Below are 21153 nucleotides of genomic sequence, written 5' to 3' on the forward strand. Positions count from 1 at the left end.
AATACGGTTCCGTAACAATGTGTTTGGGCCATTCACCTCCCCAGAAAGTGCAGAATTTTCTGTTTCAATTGGTGCATTCTCATTAATTTGATTCTGGTATTTAACAACAGCAAACAACTCCTGCAAACGCACAGCAACTGAATCTCTATTTGGAATAGTTCACCAGTCACGGTGACTGCTCCAGAGCAACATAGGAACAGGAGTAGGCCATTGAGCCCCTCGAACCTGTTCCGCCATTCAATGAGATCATGGCTGATCTGCACGTTGGCCCATATCCTTTAATACCTTTAGTTAACAAAAAGCTATCAATCTCTGATTTTAAATTAACAATTGATCTAGCATCAATTGCCATTTGCGGATGAGAGTTCCAAACTTCTACCTCCCATTGTGTGTAAAAGTGTTTCCTAATTTCACTCCTGAAAGGTCTGGCTCAAATTTTTAGACTATGCCCCCTAGTCCTAGAATTCCCAACCAGTGGAAATAGTTTCTCTCTCTCTACCCTATCTATTCCCCATAATATCTTGAAAACTTCAATCAGATCACCCTTTAAACTTCTAAATTCTAGGGAATACAACCCTGGTTTGTGTAATCTCTCCTCGTAACAACCCTTGGAGTCCGGGTATCATTCTGGTAAACCTACACTGCACTCCCTCCAAGGCCAATATATCCACCCTAAGGTGTGGTGCCCAGAACTGCTCACTGTACTCCAGGTGTGGTCTAACCGGGGTTTTGTATAGCTGCAGCATAACCTCTACCCCTCTGTACTCTGGTCCACTAGACATAAAAGCCAGCATTCCATTAGCCTTTTTGATTATTTTCTGTACCTGTTCATGACATTTTAATGATCTCTGTACCTGGACCCCCAAGTCTCTTTGGACCTCCACTATTTTTGAGCTTTTCACAATTTAGAACGTACCCTGTTGTATCCTTTTTAGGCCCAAAGTGGATGACTTCACATTTGCCTACACTGAAATCCATTTGCCACAGTTTTACCCATTCACATAATCTATCAATATCACTTTGTAATTTTATGCTTTCATCTACACTCCCTACAATGCTGCCTATCTTTGTGTCATCGCAGATTTAGATATATGACTTTCTATGCCATCATCTAAGTCGTTAATAAATACTGTGAATAGTTGAGGTCCCAACACAGATCCCTGTGGGACACCACAGTCACATCCTGCCAATTTGAGTACCTACCCATTATCCCTACTATCTGCCTTCTGCAGCTCAGCTTATTTCCTAACTAGGTCAATAATTTGCAATGAATTCCTACTATCACCAAATTCTTCCACTCTGCTTGTGTGAAAGATCCAGTGATGGATTCCCACCAGCCCGAGCTCTCCACGTTCTCACAGAATGAAACATTCCTTCACGGGAAGCAGGCTCTGTTTGATTGTTTAGGTCCCGTAACCCCTGACCCTGTCTTACTGCTGTCAGAATAATGGGCTCTACTCAAATAAAACTTACTGCATTGATCACCGCTTCACATCCGTGTCTTGTTTCTCTTTAGGATCAGTGTGTCCGAGGACAAGGTGTTCGTGGTGGATTGAGGCTGGGTGTAGATTTGGAAATCGCAGGAAATGGGAGGGGGAAACCGCTGTAGGGAATCTCTGCAAGTGCCTAAACACATTCAGGAAGGTACTGAGATAAAACGGGTGTCCCAGAGTTTCAGCACTCTGACCGTTTGGATTCAGGATATCTCACTTACAGAATCATAGAATGATCCAGCACAGAAGAAGCCCTTCGGCCGATTGACGCTGCACCGGCTCTTTCACAGAGTAATCCAGTTAGTCCCCCTCCCCCGCTCTGTCCCCATATCACGACAATTATTTCTCCTTCACGTATTTAGCCAATTCCATTTTGATGGCTATTCCTGAATCTGTATCCAGCACCCTATCAGTCAGTCATTGCAAATTATAACCACTCGTTGCATAAACAAATGTTTCCTCATGTCACCTCTGATTCTATTGACAATCACATTAAATCTCTCGTTCTCGACGCTTCAGCCATTAGAGAGAGATTCTCATTATTGACTCTCTGAACCCTTCATGATTTTAAACTCCTATCAAATCTCTACTTGGCCTTCCCCGCTCCAAGGAGAAACCCCATCTTCTCCAGTCTATCCATGTAACTGTAATCCCTCATCCCTGAAACCATTCTAGTAAATCTCTTCTGTACCCTCTCCAAAACATTCTCATCCACCCTAAAGTGTGGAGCCCAGAATTGGACACAACACTCCAGCTGGGACCGCACTAGTGTTTTATATCGGTTTAACACATTGTTCTGACTGTTGTTAACCTGTCCTCCCCCCAAAGGTTTGTGCACAAACAACCCCAGGTCTCGTTCTCGCACCCCCTTTAAAATTGGAACATTCAGTTTGTGTTGTCTCTCCTCATTCCTCCGACCAATCTGTATCACCTCACACTTTCTGCGTTGAACTTCGTCCACCATTCCAGCCTGTCTATGTCGTCTTGAAGTTTATTACCATCTTCCTCACTCTTTACTGCACTTCCACATTTCGTGTCATCTGTACATTTCTAAATTCTGCTCTGTATCCCCAAGTTCATGGGTTTCCTCAGGCAGACTGAAATGAGACATAATCTACATTAGACCCACAGACACTATCTAACCCGTGCTGTACCTGCCCAGGGAATTTGCGATGGGACATTGTAGAAGGAGCTTTAGTCTTCGGCTAACCAGTGCTGTACCTGCCCTGAGAGTGTTTGATGGGACAGTGTAGAGGGAGCAATACTCTGCATCTAACCCGAGCTGTACCTGCCCTGAGAGTGTTTAATGGGACAGTGTAGACTGAGCTTTACTCTGTTTCTGTCCTGCACTGCACCTGCGCTGGGAGTGTTTGATGGGACGATGTCGAGGGAGCTCTACTCTCTATATAACCCGTGCTGTAACTTCCCTGAGAGTGTTTGATGGGGAAGGTATAGAGGGAGCTTTACTCTGTATCTAACCTGTGCTTTACCTGCCCTGGGAGGTTTTGATAGGGACAGTGTAGAGTGAGCTTTATTCTGTATCTAACCCGTGCTGTACTTGCCCTGAGTGATTAATGGAGACAGTGTCGACTGAGTTTTACTCTGTTTCTGTCCTGTGCTTTACCTGCCCTGGGAGTGTTTGGGACAGTGTAGAGGGAGTCTTACCCTGTAACTAACCCAAGTAGTGCCAGCCCTGAGAGTTTTTGATAGGGACAGTGTAGAGGGCACATTACTCTGTATCTAACCCGTGCTGTACCTGCCCTGGGAGAGTTTGATGGGACAGTGTAGAGTGAGCTTTACTCTGTATCTTATCCGTGCTGTACCTGCCCTGAATTTGTTTGATGGGACAGTTTGAGTGATCTTTACTCAGTTTCTGTCTTGTGCTGTACCTCCACTGGGAGTGATTGATGTGACAATGTCGAGTCAACTTTACTCTCTATATCTGTCCTGTGCTGTACCTGCCCTGAGAGTGTTTGCTGGGACAGTGTAGAGTCAGCTTTTCTCTGTCTGTCCTGTGCTGTACCTGCCCTGGGAGTGTTTGATGGGGACAGTGTAAAGGGAGCATTACTCTGTATCTAACCCATGCTGTACCTGCCCAGGGAGTGTTTGATGGGACCGTGTAGAGGTAGCTTTACTCTGTATCTAACCCGTGCTGTACCTGCCCTGTGAGTGTTTGATGGGACAGTGTAGAGGGAGCTTTACTCTGTATCTCTCCCGTGCTGTACCTGCCCTGGGAGTGTTTGATGGGGCAGTGTAAATGGAGTTTGACTGGGGACCCATGTGAAGCTGGCAGTATAACTCAGATCTGCTGGATAACCCTGCTCTGAAGTCAGTGCCTGTCTCAAAACCTGTACTGACTGAAGAAAATCTCATTGCTTTAAAGTTAGTGATTATAACCTGACATCGATATGATATGATAGAGTAAGAAAACTTCGAGAAATATTAAACTGAACAGAGAAGGAGCGATTAAAAATAATCTCTTTCCGTCTCTCTGCCTCTTTCTCTCTTACTATGCCTCATTCTGGCGCGCTCTCGCGCTCTCTCATCTTTCTCTCTGCCTCGCTGTCCTTTAATCTTTCAGCCTTTCTCTTCACTTCCACTTGGTCCCTCTTTTTGCCCCTCTCTCTCTCCCTTCCCCTCTCTCTCTCCCTTCCCCTCTCTCTCTCCCTTCCCCTCTCTGTCTCCCTTCCCCTCTCTCTCTCCCTTCCCCTCTCTCTCTCCCTTCCCCTCTCACTCTCCCTCCCCTCTCTGTCTCCCTTCCCCTCTCTGTCTCCCTTCCCCTCTCTGTCTCCCTTCCCCTCTCTGTCTCCCTTCCCCTCTCTGTCTCCCTTCCCCTCTCTGTCTCCCTTCCCCTCTCTGTCTCCCTTCCCCTCTCTCTCTCCCTTCCCCTCTCTCTCTCCCTACCCCCTCACTCTCCCTCCCCTCTCTCTCCCTCAGACCCCCCTCCCCTCCGTCTGTCAGTTTCTACCTTCTCAGTCAAGATTCCTCACCTAACTGCGCTCTCTGAACACAACCACTTTATCACTGAGCCCAGCCTGTGCTCTGAACACATTGCATGAGCTGGTCACAGCTTCTTCACCCCCCAGTTTTAAAATGTGTTTTCCAGGATGTGTCAGGTCCCACCAGGGGCTTGGAGTCCTGCAAGATTTCGCTGTTAATCTAGAGGGAAGCTTGCTTTTTATTCTAACCTCTGCTGCACCTCTTCCGCCACATCTCATTCACCCCCATTCCTGAATTCATTTTTTTACATTTCATTGTCCACTGACATCTCCACCCGCATATCTACACATTGCCTCCAATGTGCTCCTCTCTGTAAATCTACTGGGCCTTGTTTTTCAAGATTTTTGTCAGCCTGCCTCTGTAATTGAAGCAGTTTGGTCATTTTGTAAGTTTATCTGCAATGTTTGAATAATTGGCAAGCGATTTCTGCTGATGATCTGAGCGTAGTTCCATAGGACACAGATGCCTCAGGAGAGCAGGGATCCAAACCAGGTTACCATGACACTGAAAATGTTATTCTACAGTCCAGCTAACAGTGGAAGGGAATTGGAGGGAAAATATGTCAGTACATCTATAAAATGAGTCAAATACAAATCCTAATCATGGGAGATTTCAACAACACCAAATAATCTGGCAAGGAGAGGTAGGGAAAGGGGAAAAGGGAATGGAGAATTTACAGTGTGTTCCGGACTCCTTTCTTACCCAGTACGTAAGAAGCCCAACAAGAGAGGAATCAGTGATGGATCAAAAATGGGAAATGAACCAGAGCAGATAAGAGACAGACAGAGAGATAGAACAGCAGTGGGAAATACTTAAAAAGGTGATCAATTGAGTTCAGGAGGAAGATATTCCACTAAAATAAACAAGAATAAACTAGCCAATAATGAAACACCATGGATAAGGGCAAAATTGAAACAAAAGGATAAGGAAAAGGCAGACACTGAGTACAGTGACAATAAAGGAGAGGATGAGAAAAGGAGTAGGGCGAGGTTGGGAAAGAAGCAAAAAAACGATTAGGAAGGCGAAAAGGAACTGCGACATTAAATTATCAAGTAATATGCCAAGAAATAGTAAAAAGTAATCTACAGACACACAAAAGAAAAGGTAAAACAAGATGGGGTCAGGGCCACTAAAGGATGCAGAAGATAAACTCGCAGGTAATGACAGCAAAATGGCAGAAATATTGGAGAATTACTTTGCCTCAGTTTTTAACCGGGTCAACTAACAAGGTGGATATGACATTGCAAGAGGAGATCAAAAAAGATACCAAGACCTTTAAACTTGAAAGCGGAAAATAACTGATAAACTACTAAAAGTTAGAGAGGATAAAGCGGCGGGTCTGGATGTGTTAATTCACACATACTAAATGAAGCAAGGAAGAGATAGCAGCTTCACTAATATATTTACTCAGAATTGTTGGTACAACATCAAAATTTGTGGATGACACCAAATTTGGGATTGTAATCAATACTGAGGAGGATTGTGACAATACAAGATGTTAATAAACTTGGGTGATGGGCGTGTGAAGGGCAAATTAATTTCAATACAGATAGGTGTGAGGTGGTGCATTTCCTTGGAAAGTAAGTGTCTAAATGGGGTAGAGGAGCAAAGGGATCTGGAAGAACAGCAGTACAAATCATTAAAAGCAAGCTAATAAGGCCATGGAAATGCAAACAAAGCATTGGAGTTCATTTCTAGAGTAAGAGAATTGCAAAGCAGAGAAGTTATGTTCAACTTGTATAGAACCTTGGTTAGACCCCACTTGGAGTACTGTGTACAGTTCTGGTCTCCATATTACAATAAGGGTATAGAGTCACTGGAGAAGGTGCAAAAAAGATTTACAAGCATTATACTGTAACTGAGAGGTTCTTAGTATTCTGAATGATTGAATAGGCTGGGGCTCTTTCTCTAGAAAAGGGAAGGCTGAGCGATGATCTAATAGAGACCTTTATAATTCTGAAGGGGTTTGATGGGGTAGATATAGAGAAGATGTTACTACTTGTGGGGAGTCCAAAATCAGGGGTCATAAATATAAGATAGTCACTAATAAATCCAATAAGGAATTCAGGAGAAACTTCTTCACCCAGAGAGTGGTTAGAATGTCGAGCTTGCTGGCACATGGAGTAGTTGAGGTGAATAGCAGAGTGTCTTTAAGGGGAAGCTAGATAAGTACACGAGGGAGAAAGGTATAGAAGGATATGATAGGGTGAGGTGAAGTAAGGTGGGTGGAGACTCGTGTGGAACATAAACACCGGCATGGACCTGGTGGACTGAATGGCCTGTTTCTGTGCTGTAAATTCTGTGTAATTCTGTAGTGAATTCTGAACAGACACGGTACAACACTCGAAACAATCATCAGCAAGGCCTGGGTGTCACAGAGGGCCAAAGCTCTGACATTTCACCCCTACCGATCTGAAGGTCTTGTGTAACATGAATGTAGGGAGTTCAAACACTGTCCTTGGTGAGAGGTCAGATTTGTACCACACTAGGCCCTAAGTTGGCAGACTGGCTGTTTCATGCCAAACACGTCCCTTCAGAAGCCTGTTTAAAACCTCTCACTCCGTCACTGATTTCAATCCACCTACAACCTTAACCCTCTCCCTCCTGCTCAGTCTGTGTGTGCGCCTATCTGGACGTGCGTGTGTTCTGTCTGTCTGTGCGTGTATGCATGTCAGTGTCTGTTCATGTTTTTGTGTGTGTGTTTCTTGGCACCGTGTGCAGATCCCGCATCTATATTACCTTCTACATTCCGCGCAGTGCCAGTTTCTGAGCTGGTGTCTGAGTGTCCAATGCAGTGATGTGTGGTGGGCCATCTTCTTCATCTCCACTTTCCTCCATTATTTCAGGGACGGGCTACGCGGGTGGCAGATCTTGGTCATCTGAAAGCAGAAAGTCACAAGTGTCAGGTTATGATGAGGGGAGGGGGGAAAGTAAGATATCCATGCATGCAGCATCAGCAGCTTGTAAGTGAGAAGAATTTGTGGGATGAGGGGATGTGGGATATGAGAAGGAGGATTAGGAATGAGCAGAGCGTTATTGCTCCCAATGGCTTCAACTTCCCCGTTTTCACGGCTTCGGTGACTGCCCCTCCAATCATGTCGAGCACTGTCTCCTCCAGTTGGCAAAGGTCTGTAAAGCGGTTTGGCCGCCCCCCGTCTGCCGTTGCTCGCGGCGGTTGTGAGCTACCTTGGCCTGCAAGAGAAAGGGAAGTGTGTCAGTGAGTGCAGTGAGTGTTTGGGTGATGTGCCTGCCATAGTTGAATAGCTCTCAGTATGTGCAAGGTGTGAGATGTGGCTGTGAGTGTTGCAGCAGTGGTAAGGTTGTGAGGGTGAAATGAAGCTATGATTGTGAGGTCTGTGTGGTGAAAGGTAGGTGAATGATGGGGGTGTGGTATATTGAGCAGTGTCTGAGGCTTGTGGTGCAGATGCTGGGATATGACATTTGCTGAAGCCTTCACTCACCTTGACCTGCCGTGTGAGGTCGTTAAACTTCTTGCGGCACTGGATCCATGTCCGCGGGACGACACTAATGACCGTGACATGATACTGTTGGCCGTGATGTACCAGCTATCTCCTGCCACAGCCTTCTCGAAGTGTGCACTGATGGCTTCCTGGTGGATCTATAAAGGGTGATGAACCAGAGCAGATAAGAGAAGTGAGCTTCGGTGAAAATCTAGACAATATCAATCTCAACATAATAAGGTTTATGATTTGAGAAAGACAAAAATAATCATATGGAAAAAGCTGATTGAGGTGATGTAAATGGAGCTAGTGAAGATAAATTGGAATGGAATAGACAGAAAAAGAGAGAGAGCAGCAGTGGGAAATATTTAAAAGGGTGATCAGTAGAGCTCAGGAGGAATATATTCCACTAAAATAAACAATAAACTAGCCAATAATGAAGCACCATGGATGAATAAAGAGATGAGGGCAAAATTGAAACTAAAGAAAACGGCAGAGACTGAGTACAGTGACAATAAAGGAAAGGATGACAAAAGGGAATAGGAAGAGATTGGGAAAGAAGTAAAAAAAAACAATTAGGAAGGCGAAAAGGAATTGCGACATTAAATTATCAAGTAATATAAAAAGAAATAGTAAATAGTAAAATCTACAGACACACAACAAAAGGTAAAACAGGATAGGGACAGAGCCACTAAAGGATGCACAAGATAAACTCGCAGGTAATGACAGCGAAATGGCAGAAAATGCCTCAGTTTTTAAACTGGCTGACTAACGAGGTGGATATGACCTTGCAAGAGGAGAGCAAAAAAGATATCAAGACCGTTAAAATTGAAAGGGGAAAATAACTGATAAACTAGCAGAAGTTTGAGAGGATAAAATCGCAGGTCTGGATGTGTTAATTCACACAGACTAAATGGAGCAAGGGAAGAGATAGCAGAGGCACTAATATATTTACTCGGAATTGTTGGTACAGTTTCAAAATTTGTGGATGATGTCAAATTTGGGATTTTAATCAATATTGAAGAGGATTGTGACAATACAAGATGTTAAACTTGGATGATGGGTGTGTAAATGGCAAATTAATTTCAATATAGATCGGTATGAGGTGGTGAATTTTGGTAGGAGGAGTAAAGAGGCTACGAGCTCCTTGGATATCAAGTGTCTAAATGTGGTAGAGGAGCAAAGGGATCTAGGGGAACAGATGTACAAATCATTAAAAGCAGGTTAACAAGGCCATGAAAATGCAAACCAAGCACTGGGGTGCATTTCTAGAGTAAGAGAATTGCAAAGCAGAGAAGTTATATTAAACGTGTACAGACTTTGGTTAGACCACACTTGGAGCACTGTGTACAGTTCTGGTCTCCAAATTACGAAAAGTATATCGAGACACTGGAGAAGGTGCAAAATAGGATTGACGAGAATTATACCAGAACTGAGAGGTTCTAAGTATCCAGAATGACTGAACATGTTGGGGCTCTTTCTCTAGAAAAGAGAAGGCTGAGCAATGTCTAATAGAGATCCTTATATTTATGAAGGGCTTTGATGGGGTAGATGTAGAGAAGATGATCCCACTTTAGGGAGTCGCAAACTAGGGATCATAAACATAAGATGGTCATTAATAATTGCAATAATGAACTCGGGAGAAACCTCTTTACCCAGAGAGTGGTTAGAATGTAGAGCTTGCTGGCAAATGGAGTAGTTGAGGTGAATAGCAGAGTGCCTTTAAGGGGCAACCAGATAGGTATATGATGGAGAAAGGAATAGAAGGATATGATGGTAGGATGAGGTGAAGTAAGGGGGGAGGAGGTTGGTGTGGAGCATAAACACCGGCATGGACCTGTTGGACTGAATGGCCTGTTTCTGCGCTGTAAATACTATGTAATTCTATCGTGAATTCTGAATAGACACAGTACAGCTCTCGAAACAAACTTCAGCGAGGGGCTAGGTGTCACAGAGGGTCAAAACTCTGACCTTTCTCCCCTACCGATGTGAAGGTTTTGTGTAAAATCAATGTAGGGAGTTCAAACACAGTCCTTGGTAAGAGGTCAGATTTGAACCACACTGGGCCCTAAATCGACAGACTGGCTGTTAAGTGCCGAGCAAGTGTCTTTAAAAGCCTGTTTAAAACCTCTCTCTCCGTCACTGATCTCAATCCACCTACAACCGTAACCCTTTCCCTCCTGCTCTGTGTGTGTGTCTGTATGTATGTGCGTGTTATCAGTCTGTCTACGTGTATGCATGGCAGTGTCTGTACGTGTGTGTGTGTGTGTTTCTTGGCACCATGTGCAGATCCCGCATCTATATTACCCTCTACATTCCGCGCAGTGCCAGTTTCTGAGCTGGTGTCTGAGTGTCCGATGCAGTGACGTGTGGTGGGCCATCTTCTTCATCTCCACTTTCCTCCATTATTTCGGGGACAGGCTATGCGGGTGGCAGATCTTGGTCATCTGAAATCAGAAAGGCACAAGAGTCAGGTTATGATGAGGGGAGGGGGGAAAGCAAGATATCCATGTATATAGCATCAGCAGCTTGTAAGTGAGAAGAGGTTGTGGGATGAGGGGATGTGGGATATGAGAAGAAGGATTAGGAATGAGCATTATTGACCCCCAGGGCTGCAACTTCCCCGTTGTTGCAGCCTCGGTGACTTCCCCTTCAATGATGTCGAGCACTGTCTCCTCCAGTTGGCAAAGGCCTGTACAGCGGTTTGGCCACCTCCCGTCTGCCATTGCTCGCGGCGGTTGTGAGCCACCTTGGCCTGCAAGAAAAAGGGAAGTGTGTCAGTGAGTGCAGTGAGTGTTTGGGTGATGTGTCTGTCAAAGTTGAATAGCTGTCGGTGTGTGCAAGGTGTGAGATGTGGCTGTGAGTGTTGCAGCAATGGTAAGGTTGTGAGGGTGAAATGAAGCTATGATTGTGAGGTCTGAGTGGTGAAAGGTCGGTCAGTGATGGGGGTGTGATGCATTGAGCAGTGTCTGAGGCTTGTGATGCAGATGCTGGGATATGACATTTGCTGAAGCCTTCACTCACCTTGACCTGCCGTGTGAGGTCGCTAAACTTCTTGCGGCACTGTATCCATGTCCGCGGGACAACACTATTGACCGTGACATGATACTGTTGACCGTGATGTAGCTAATGTTACCCCACTATTCAAAAAAGGTGGTAGAGAAAAAGCGGGGGATTATAGACCGATAAGCCTGACATCGGTAGTGGGGAAAATGCTAGAGTCCATTATAAAAGATGTAATAGCAGAGCACTTGGAAAGCAGTGACGGGATCGGACAAAGTCAACATGGATTTACAAAAGGTAAATCATGCTTGACTAATCTACTGGAATTTTTGGAGGATGTAACTGGTAAAATAGATAAGGGAGAACCAGTGGATGTGGTACATTTGGACTTTCAGAAGGCTTTCGATAAGGTCCCACATAAGAGATTAGTGTGCAAAATTAAGGCACATGGGATTGGGGGCAAGGTATTGACTTGGATAGAGAACTGGTTGGCGGACAGAAAGCAGAGAGTTGGAATAAACGGGTCGTTTTCCGAGTGGCAGGGAGTGACTAGTGGGGCACCGCAAGGATCGGTCCTAGGACCCCAGCTGTTCACAATATATATTAATGATCTGGACGAGGGAATTGGATGTAATATTTCCAAATTTGCAGACGACACAAAGCTGGGTGGGAGGGTGTGCTGTGAGGAGGATGTCGTGAAACTCCAGTACGATTTGGACAGGTTGGGTGATTGGGCAGAAACATGGCAAATGCACTATAATGTGGATAAATGTGAGGTTATCCACTTTGGTGGCAAAAACAGGAAGGCACATTATTATTTGAATGGCAACAGATTGGGAGAAGGGGAAGTGCAAAGAGACCTGGGTGTCCTTGTGCACCAGTCGCTGAAGGTAAGCATGCAGGTGCAGCAGGTGGTTAAGAAGGCAAATGGTATGTTGGCCTTCATAGCACGAGGGTTCGAGTACAGGAAAAAGGATGTCTTGCTACAGTTGTACAGGGCCTTGGTGAGACCGCACCTTGAGTATTGTGTGCAGTTTTGGTCGCCTTACCTGAGGAAGGACGTTCTTGCCATGGAGGGAGTGCAGCGAAGATTCACCAGGCTGATACCTGGGATGGCAGGAATGACGTATGAGGAGAGATTGTGTCGATTGGGCTTATACTCACTGGAGTTTAGAAGATTGAGAGGTGTAAGGATTCCGGGGGCTTCTTGTAAACTGGTTTAAGGTAATCTACCTGGCCAGCAGTCTTTTTGCTGCTGCACTCTAAACCAATTTACAAACAGCGGTTTCGAATCTCTACCCCTCCTTTAGTTCTGAGTGGAGGAACTTATAATTAATGATATTAAAACGGAACAAGTGGTTTGGATGAGAGCAAAAATCAAGCTTTATTAACTGATGCGCCATCAATTACTCAAAAGACTGAGGTTAAGCGAGTAACAACCAGGCTTTTATTAACTAAAGAATGAAGGTCTAGTCTCGAGTGGTCGACCCGTCCAGAATACTAAGGGACTGGGAGGTAGTCACTTATATACCTGGAATAGTGGGAGGAGTCAGCCGAGGCATGTCCATACCTGTACCTAGTGGAATACACATACACATACAGACAGGTATAACAGTGGTTTACCACATTCACCCCTTGTTTAAAAATGAGTCCGGCGGGGTGAAGTGTATTTAAAAGTTCGTGTTTTGGAGTCTCTCTGGAGGTCTTGTTTGCCGCTGTGATCGACGTGGCGACGGCAGGGGTGGTGGAGCTTCCGGCGTCGCGTCCCGTGTAGGCTGGGGCACTGGAGTGTAGTCCTCGTGGGTGACGGTCCAAGGCGAGCCGGCTGCTGGGGTTGGATATCGGGTCGTGGGGGGGGGGTGGTAATGGGTAGTGGGTTACAGCGGTCCCCGAGGGTGTCGTGGGGGGTGGTGGTAATGGGTAGTGGGTTACAGCGGTCCCCGAGGGTGCGAGGTCTCGTATGGAGACTTTCCTCCCGCCCGTCCGGGTACGCAATGTAAGCGTACTGGGGGTTGGCGTGGAGGAGGTCGACCCTCTCGACCAGGGGGTCCGTTTTATTGGTCCTCACGTGTCTTCTCAGTAGTACCGGCCCTGGGGACGTCAGCCATGGTGGTAACGCTGTCCCCGATGTGGACTTCCTTGGGAAGACAAACATTTTCTCGTGAAGGGTGGCATTGGTGGCAGTGCAGAGCAGTGACCGAATCGAGTGGAGCGCATCGGGGAGCACCTCCTGCCAGCGGGAGGTCGGAAGGCCCGTAGACTTTAAGGCTAGTAGGGCGGCCTTCCAAACTGTTGCATTCTCTCTTTCCACCTGTCCGTTCCCCCGGGGGTTGTAACTGGTGGTCCTGCTTGTGGCTATACCCCTAGCGAGCAGGTACTGGCGGAGTTCGTCGCTCATAAACGATGAGCCCCGGTCGCTATGGATATAGCTGGGGAAACCGAACAGGGTGAAGAGGCTGTTCAGACATTTAATGACCGTGGCACTGGTCATGTCCGGGCAGGGGATATCGAACGGGAAACGGGAGTACTCGTCAATGATGTTGAGGAAGTACACATTGCGGTCGGAGGAGGGGAGAGGCCCTTTAAAATCGACGCTCAGGCGTTTGAAAGGGCGAGTGGCTTTTATCAGGTGGGCTCTGTCTGGTCTATAAAAGTGCGGTTTGCACTCAGCGCAGACTTGGCAGTTCTTGGTCATGGTCCTGACCTCCTCAATGGAGTAAGGCAGGTTGCGGGTCTTGATGAAGTGGAAGAACCTGGTGACCCCCGGGTGGCAGAGGTCATTGTGGAGGGCCCTCAGCCTATCGATCTGTGCGCTGGCGCAGGTGCCACGCGATAGGGCATCTGGGGGTTCATTGAGCTTCCCAGGCCGGTACAAGATCTCGTAATTGTAGATGGAAAGTTCGATTCTCCACCTCAAGATCTTGTCATTTTTGATTTTGCCCCTCTGCTTGTTGTTGAACATAAAAGCAACTGAACGCTGGTCAGTGAGCAGGGTAAATCGTTTTCCGGCCAGGTAGTGCCTCCAATGACGTACAGCCTCCACAATAGCCTGGGCCTCCTTCTCGACCACGGAGTGTCTGGTCTCCGGGCCCTGGAGGGTTCGTGAGAAGAATGCCACAGGTCTCCCCGCCTGATTAAGGGTGGTGGCCAGAGCGAAGTCGGAAGCATCGCTTTCCACCTGGAAGGGGATGGATTCGTCCACTGCGTGCATGGTGGCTTTGGCAATGTCCTCCTTGATACGGTGGAAGGCCGAGCGGGCCTCTGCCATTAGGGGAAAAGAGGTGGATTTGATCAGCGGACGGGCTTTGTCTCCATAGTAGGGGACCCACTGGGCGTAGTAGGAAAAAAACCCTAGGCACCTCTTCAGAGCTTTTAGGCAGTGGGGCAGTGGGAGTTCCATAAGGGGACGCATCCGGTCCGGGTCAGGACCGATGACCCCGTGTTCCACAACACAGCCAAGGATGGCGAGGCGGTCTGTGCGGAATATGCACTTCTCCTTGTTATATGCCAGGTTCAGGAGTTGGGCGGTGCGGAGGAATTTCTCGAGGTTTGCGTCATGGTCCTGCAAGTCATGGCCGCAGATGGTCACATTGTCTAGGTAAGGGAAAGTGGCCTGCAGCACGTTTTGATCGACCATCTGGTCCATCTCCCTTTGGAAGACGGAGACCCCGTTGGTAACGCCAAAGGGAACCCTAAGGAAGTGATAGAGGCGGCCGTTTGCCTCAAAAGCAGTATACTGGCGTTCTTCGGGGCGGATGGGGAGCTGGTGGTACGCTGATTTCAGGTCAATGGTCGAAAAGACGCGGTACTGCGTGATCTGGTTGACCATGTCAGCTGTGCGGGGGAGTGGGTAGGCGTCCAGCAGGGTGTAGCGGTTTATTGTTTGGCTGTAGTCGATGACCAGGCGTTGTTTCTCGCCGGTCTTAACGACCACAACCTGGGCTCGCCAGGGGCTGGAGCTGCCCTCAATAATCCCCTCCTTCAGGAGCCGCTCCACTTCGGTTTTGATGAAAACCCTGTCCCCGGCACTGTATCGCCTGCTCTTTGTGGCGATGGGCTTACAGTCGGGGGTGAGGTTAGCAAACAGTGGGGGGGGTGGGACTCTGAGTGTGGAGAGGTTGCATCTGGTGCGCGGTGGGCAATTTGGAGGCTGCTGGCTGTGGACTGTGAGTGGGGGGAGGGGGCCACCGTACGCCATCTTAACGCTTTTGAGGTGGCACTGGAAATCCAACCCCAGTAGGACGGCAGCACAAAGTTGGGGCAGGACCAGGAGTTTAAAATTATTGAACACAGTCCCGTCTACTACTAGTGTCACCATGCAGTAGCCGCCAATATCCGCTGACTGGGACTCGGTGGCCATAGAAATCCGCTGGTGCGCAGGCAGGACTGGGAGAGAGCAACGCCGCACCGTGTCGGGGTGGATGAAGCTCTCTGTGCTCCTGGAGTCAAAAAGGCAGTTTATTGCATGGCCGTTTACCTTAACGTCCATTTTGGACCGAGCTAGTTGGTGCGGTCTCGTTTGGTCCAGCGTAACAGAGGCCAGCGTAGGGGTCGGTGTGTCGCTGCGGGTATCAGATGTGGGGGGGGGGGGTTGGCGGCCTGCTGCGTCCCGGCTGGTGTCCAAGATGGCGGCGTCCATGATTCCCATGTGGCTGGAGTTGTCCAAGATGGCTGCTGCTGCGGTGGTTCGCACATGGCTGGGGAGGCCCAAGATGGCGGCCCGCACGGCCCACACAAGGCGCTGCTGGGGGCCCAAGATGGCGGCTCGCACGGCCCACACGCGGCGCTGCTGGCATTCGGGGTGGCTTTGGTCTTGCAGACACTAGCGTAGTGTCCCTTTTTCCCGCAGCCCGAGCAGGTCGCATTCTTCGCCGGGCAGCGCGCTCTGGGGTGTTTGGCCTGGCCACAGAAGTAGCATTTCTGGCCTTGGGATACTGCTGTCTGGCTTTGGGACACTGCTGCGGTGGTTGGGCTGTTGTTGGGCTGTGGCTGGGGTGGCACGGTGCTATGGGGCTGTCCTACCGTGTCCCAGGTTGTCGTTCCCCGCGGCATCCACGGTGCAGAGGAGTAGGCATCCATGCCCCGGTAGGCTGCGTCCAGCGTTAGTGCGATTTTGGAGGCTTTGTCGAGGGTGAGGCCACTCTGCTCCAGCAGTCGCTGTCGGGTGTAGTTGGACTTGTGGCCCGCTACGAAGGCATCCCGGATCAGTTCCTCCGTGTACTTAGTGGACGTTACCGCCTTACACCCACAGGCCCGGCCAAGCACGGACAGTGCTCGGAGGTATTCCTCAGTCGATTCCCCAGGTTGTTGCTTGCGACTCCCCAGGAGGTGCCTGGCGTAAACTTCGTTCACAGGGCGCGTGCACTGGGTCTTGAGGAGCTGGAGGGCGGCTGTGCACGAGGTCGCGTCCCGGATGACTGAGTACACTCGGTGGTTCACCTTGGAGATCAGGACAGACGGTTTGTTCGCATCCGTTACGACCACAGTGGAGGCAGTCAGGAATGCCTCGAAGCATATGAGCCAGTGAGCAAACTTGGTGGAAGCGTCCGCTTCCCGACTGTCCAGGTCCAGGCATGCTGGTGTGAGGATCTTCTCCATTATAAAAAATTTAGTTAATAAAATTGATGCGCCATCAATTACTCAAAAGACTGAGGTTAAGCGAGTAACAACCAGGCTTTTATTAACTAAAGAATGAAGGTCTAGTCTCGAGTGGTCGACCCATCCAGAATACTAAGGGACTGGGAGGTAGTCACTTATATACCTGGAATAGTGGGAGGAGTCAGCCGAGGCATGTCCAGACCTGTACCTAGTGGAATACACATACAGACAGGTATAACAGTGGTTTACCACATTAACTAAAAGAAACTATAATCAAAAATATCAAACTATCCCACACGAACACAGTGAAATTGTAAAACTATATAACGGGGGGTTGCAGACGGCGAAAACGAGGGATACAATGGCTACAATGTTATTTAAACAATCTTAGCAATTCCCTTAAATCACCACCCCCCCCTTAACTCCTGCTAGGTTGCCTTGTTGAGGAGTCAGAAACTCCGCTCACATGTGGTCCAGCGAAGAGGAAGAGGAAGAGAGAGAGAGAGCTCACCTATGGTCCCAGGAAGTCAAGAGAGCGAGATAGCTTCAGCATCTATCTTTATACCTGGTGAGCCCCTCCCGTTCTGCCTTGCAAGGCTGTGTGCAAAATTCCCCACCCAAAAGGGTCCAATACACAAGAGAAAGCTGTGATAGGCTAACTCAAAGTGGTTGGATTGAGTTAATGTGATTTTCGGAGCTCCCTGTGCTGAAACAAAAGGGAGATACGACTGCTCTATTGTCCAGTACTGGGGTGATTTAAAATCCATTCAAATGTTAACGCTTCCCATTCAAGATACAAAAGTCTCTTCTGCAGTTTAGATGTCCTCCACTCGATATGCAAACAAATGCTAATAGTATTCAGTTGCTTTGTAAACAAAGCATTGTCCTTTGTCTTCATCGAACCTTACTTCCAGACACAGAAAGCTGCATTCCAAGCCTCTTTTGTCATTCGGCCATGTGGTGCGACTGCCATTTTTTATCCCTGGAAATTTAAAAGCACATTGCCCAGGGATACTTTATTCAAAAAAATTAATCTTCAGAACTGTAAATTATTGCGAATTCTTACAGAGGGGATCTCATGCAAACCTACAAAATTCTGTCAGGCCTGGACAGACTAGATGCAGGAAGGATGTTTCTGATGGCCGGGGAGTCCAGAACCAGGGATCACCGTCTAAGGATAAGGGGTAAGCCATTTAGGACTGAAATGAGGAGGAATTTCTTCACCCAGAGAGTGGTGAACCTGTGGAATTCTGTGCCACAGAGGGCGGTGGAGGCCAGTTCATTAAATATATTCAAGAAAGAGTTGGATATATTTCTTAAGGCTAAAGGGATCAAGGGATATGGGGAGAAGGCAGGGACAGGGTACTAACTTTGCATGATCAGCCATGGTCTCATTGAATGGCGGAGCAGGCTCGAAGGGCCGAATGGGCTACTCCTGCTCCTATCTTCTATGTTTCTATGTGATGTACCCAGCTATCTCCTGCCACAGCCTTCTCGAAGTGTGCACTGATGGCTTCCTGCCACGCTGCAGGAACAGGACAGCCTGCCTCCTCTCCACTGCCACGACCAATGCCTCCAGAGCCGCATCGGAGGACCTTGTGGCTCGTTCTCTTTGCTGCTGCTGAGACTTGTGGGCCAACTGCAATTCCAACCCCTACTTCAGTGACAATGAGGTGCTGCTGCATCAAAGCACCTCCACTCTAAGTAGTGGAGAAACACTAGGCCACACATTACAGGCCATTAGACTGCACAGGATATTAGCCCACCTGTTTAGCGCTGTGATCAGCACTACAATCATGTAAATGAGCAGACAGCATGAATTGTGCGTGCTGCCTGGGCCACTCTGAACGGGGGCAGCCAAATAGCACTGGGCCACGACACCGCCCGTTTTCGGGCCATATCCAATTTCTAGGCCTAGGTTTGATGGGTTAAAAGTCCTGTTGAGAACATAAGGACATAAGAATTAGGAGTAGGAGTAGGCCATACGGCCCTTCCAGCCGGCTCCGCCTATCAAAAATACCATGGCTGATCTTTGACCTCAACTCCACTTCCCCACCTGATTCCCATAATGTTTGTGTACCAGCTGCATCATGCCAGCTGAGCTCAGGATTTCAGACCTGGAGTTGGGCCCAAACACACAACCTTGTCTTCTGAAAGATAGAGAACTGCCAACTGGGTCCAGCTGCCAACTGACCCACGTCACATAAAAAGGAAACGCCTTTTCCCAGGATATCTCCAGAGAGCAGAGCCACTCCCCGTGTGTGTGATTATAAATGCAGCAAACTCGGAGTCCGGATTCAGAACATTTCCACTCCAGCCGCCTGAATCTGACTCTGGAAAACATCGCAGAAGATGAAAGCTCTGCTCTTGCTTCTTGGATTCCTGGTGCTGACTCAGGCCAGCCTCACTGGAGGCGCCAATTGGAAGATATTAGGAGGAGGAAGAGGTAGATTTGGAGGAGTAGGAATAGGTTTTGGTTTCTAGGTCTCTCTGATCTCTCCGCAGTCAGTGTCCAGTCAGTTTTATGTTTTAAACTATTGTATTCTCTGTTTGAATGTCACAGTTTGATTAATTGAGTGAAGGTGATTGTAAGATTGTAAGAAAGTCTGAAGAATTTAACCTGAACCAGTTCCACGGGTAAATCCCCCGATTATTCAGCGGGTACCTCAGTGGGTCGAGGGAATGGCAGGTGTTTGCTGATCCAAACAGACCAGCAATAAAAGCACAAATTACTGGCCGGTGCCGAGTGGGCGGATCTCAGCCGCAGCATTGACCCGGTTAGGAGACTCTGTAATTGGCCTCAGTACCCAGGTACTGCGGAGGGGAAACTCCCAGTTGTTGCTCCCGATCACTGCTACCCGCTGCAAAGTGTGAGAGTGCGGACTCTGTGTGAGGACAGAAGCGGGAGATCCTTCAGTCCCTTTCCCCCACACTCACTGTCCAGTCTCACAGATGAAGAATGGTGAATTGGGAGCGATGCTGGAGGTGTGTGAGGAACCGGTCCCCAGACAAGAGTCAGCTTTTCATTACAGGAGGGCAGGGAATGGGATCAAAAAGGTTTCAAAACAGGTTTATTTAATTGGAATAATTCTGCAGCCTTCATAGAGATCGGGATGTGAGAACACAGACTAAGTAGAGGAGGCAAGCGGTGAAATGATCAATTGCCAGTAGCTGGGTGTCAGTTTGGCTCAGTTGGGAGTTGAGTGAACAAGTTGTGGGTTGATGCCCCAGTCCAGTACATACAGCCCAGCACTGGGGGAGTGCTGCACTGTTGGAGGTGTCATGTTGTGGATGAAACGTTAAACGGAGACCCTGTCTACCTGTTCATGGGGCAGGAAACATCTGGTGACATTATTTGAAGAGCTGGGAGTTCTCCTGGTGTCTTGGACCGACATCACTCGCTCATACAACATGAACAGAGACTCCCCATCCTGTCCAATCTCATTTGCTGTTTGTGGGACTTTGCTGTGAGCTAATTGGCTGCCACGTTTCCTACAAAACAGTGTCGGCACTTCAGAAACAAGCCCTGGTCTGTGAAACTCTTTGGGCCCTTCTGGTGCCGGGAAAGGTTCTCCATCAATGTCAGATCTTTCCTCTCTGTGTCTCTGGTCTCAGATAGCGGGTGTGGTGGGCTCCATTCTGAGGAAATCCCCTTGGGCTGCCCTTCAGGACAAAGAGTGAGTCTGCACAGGTCGGGGGAGGGGGAGAGGTGTGGAGTTTCATTAAGTATAAAAGAGTTAAGGTTCATGTGTGGTCCAGAGTCAGTCTTAGTAACACTGACAGACTCAGCTTCATGTTTTCTCATTGTTCTCCCTCCCTCTGTGTACAGAACCATCAATTAATTCATTCTTCATTTTGGATTTTAGTGCCCTGCACCTGGTATGGAGGAACATGTCGTGATGGCGGCTGTAACACAGACGAGATGCCTTTCCCAAAAAAGTGCCCTGATATGTTACAATGCTGCTTTCTGAAATGATGAAAGATCCAGTGATGGATTCCCACCAGCCCGAGCTCTCCGCGTTCTCACTGAATGAAACCTTCCTTCACAGGAAGCAGGCTCTGTTTGATTGTTTAGGTCCTGTAACCCCTGACCCTGTATTACTGCTCTCAGAATAATGGGCTGTACTCAGAAATAAAACTTACTGCATTGATCACAGCTTCACATCCGTGTCTTGTTTGTCTTCAGGGTCAATGTGTCCGAGGACAAGGTGTTCAGGGATGGGATGAGGCTAGGAGAAGATTTGGGAATCGCAGGAAATGGGAAGAGGAAACTGCTGCAGGGAATCTCTGCAAGTGCGAAATAACACATTCAGAAAGGTACTGAGATAAGACAGGTGTCCCAGAGTGTCGGCACTCTGACCGTTCAGGGTTCAGGATATCTCGGTTGAACGGATTTGTTCTGGCAGAATGGAAGCGGACATACTTTGCATCAGACCCACAGACTGAGGGGACACTGCAGAGGGAAATTTACTCTGTATCTAACCCGTGCTGTACCTGCCCTGGGAGTCTTTGATGGGACAGTGTAGAGCAGGGGTGGGCTATTATTTGGGCTGGAGGGCTGGTCAACAAGTTTTGTTGCGCTGTTGAGGGCCGCACAC

At 48.1% G+C, this 21153-nt stretch overlaps 1 long non-coding RNA gene across 1 annotated transcript in view; it reads left to right on the top strand.

Moving 5' to 3' along the window:
* LOC147095350 (uncharacterized) overlaps positions 1-20717 on the top strand; it is an 85168-nt gene extending 64451 nt beyond the window's left edge. Inside the window, exon 3 of the long non-coding RNA XR_015074789.1 lies at positions 20422-20717. This is a non-coding gene — a long non-coding RNA (uncharacterized LOC147095350). The remainder of the gene's footprint in view (positions 1-20421) is intronic.
* Positions 20718-21153: the final 436 nt, after the last annotated feature.

This window comes from Somniosus microcephalus, unplaced genomic scaffold (genome assembly GCF_052327205.1).
Source record: "Somniosus microcephalus isolate GS21.2 unplaced genomic scaffold, FLI_Smic_1.0 unresolved_chr1, whole genome shotgun sequence".
NCBI classification, from domain to species: domain Eukaryota; kingdom Metazoa; phylum Chordata; class Chondrichthyes; order Squaliformes; family Somniosidae; genus Somniosus; species Somniosus microcephalus.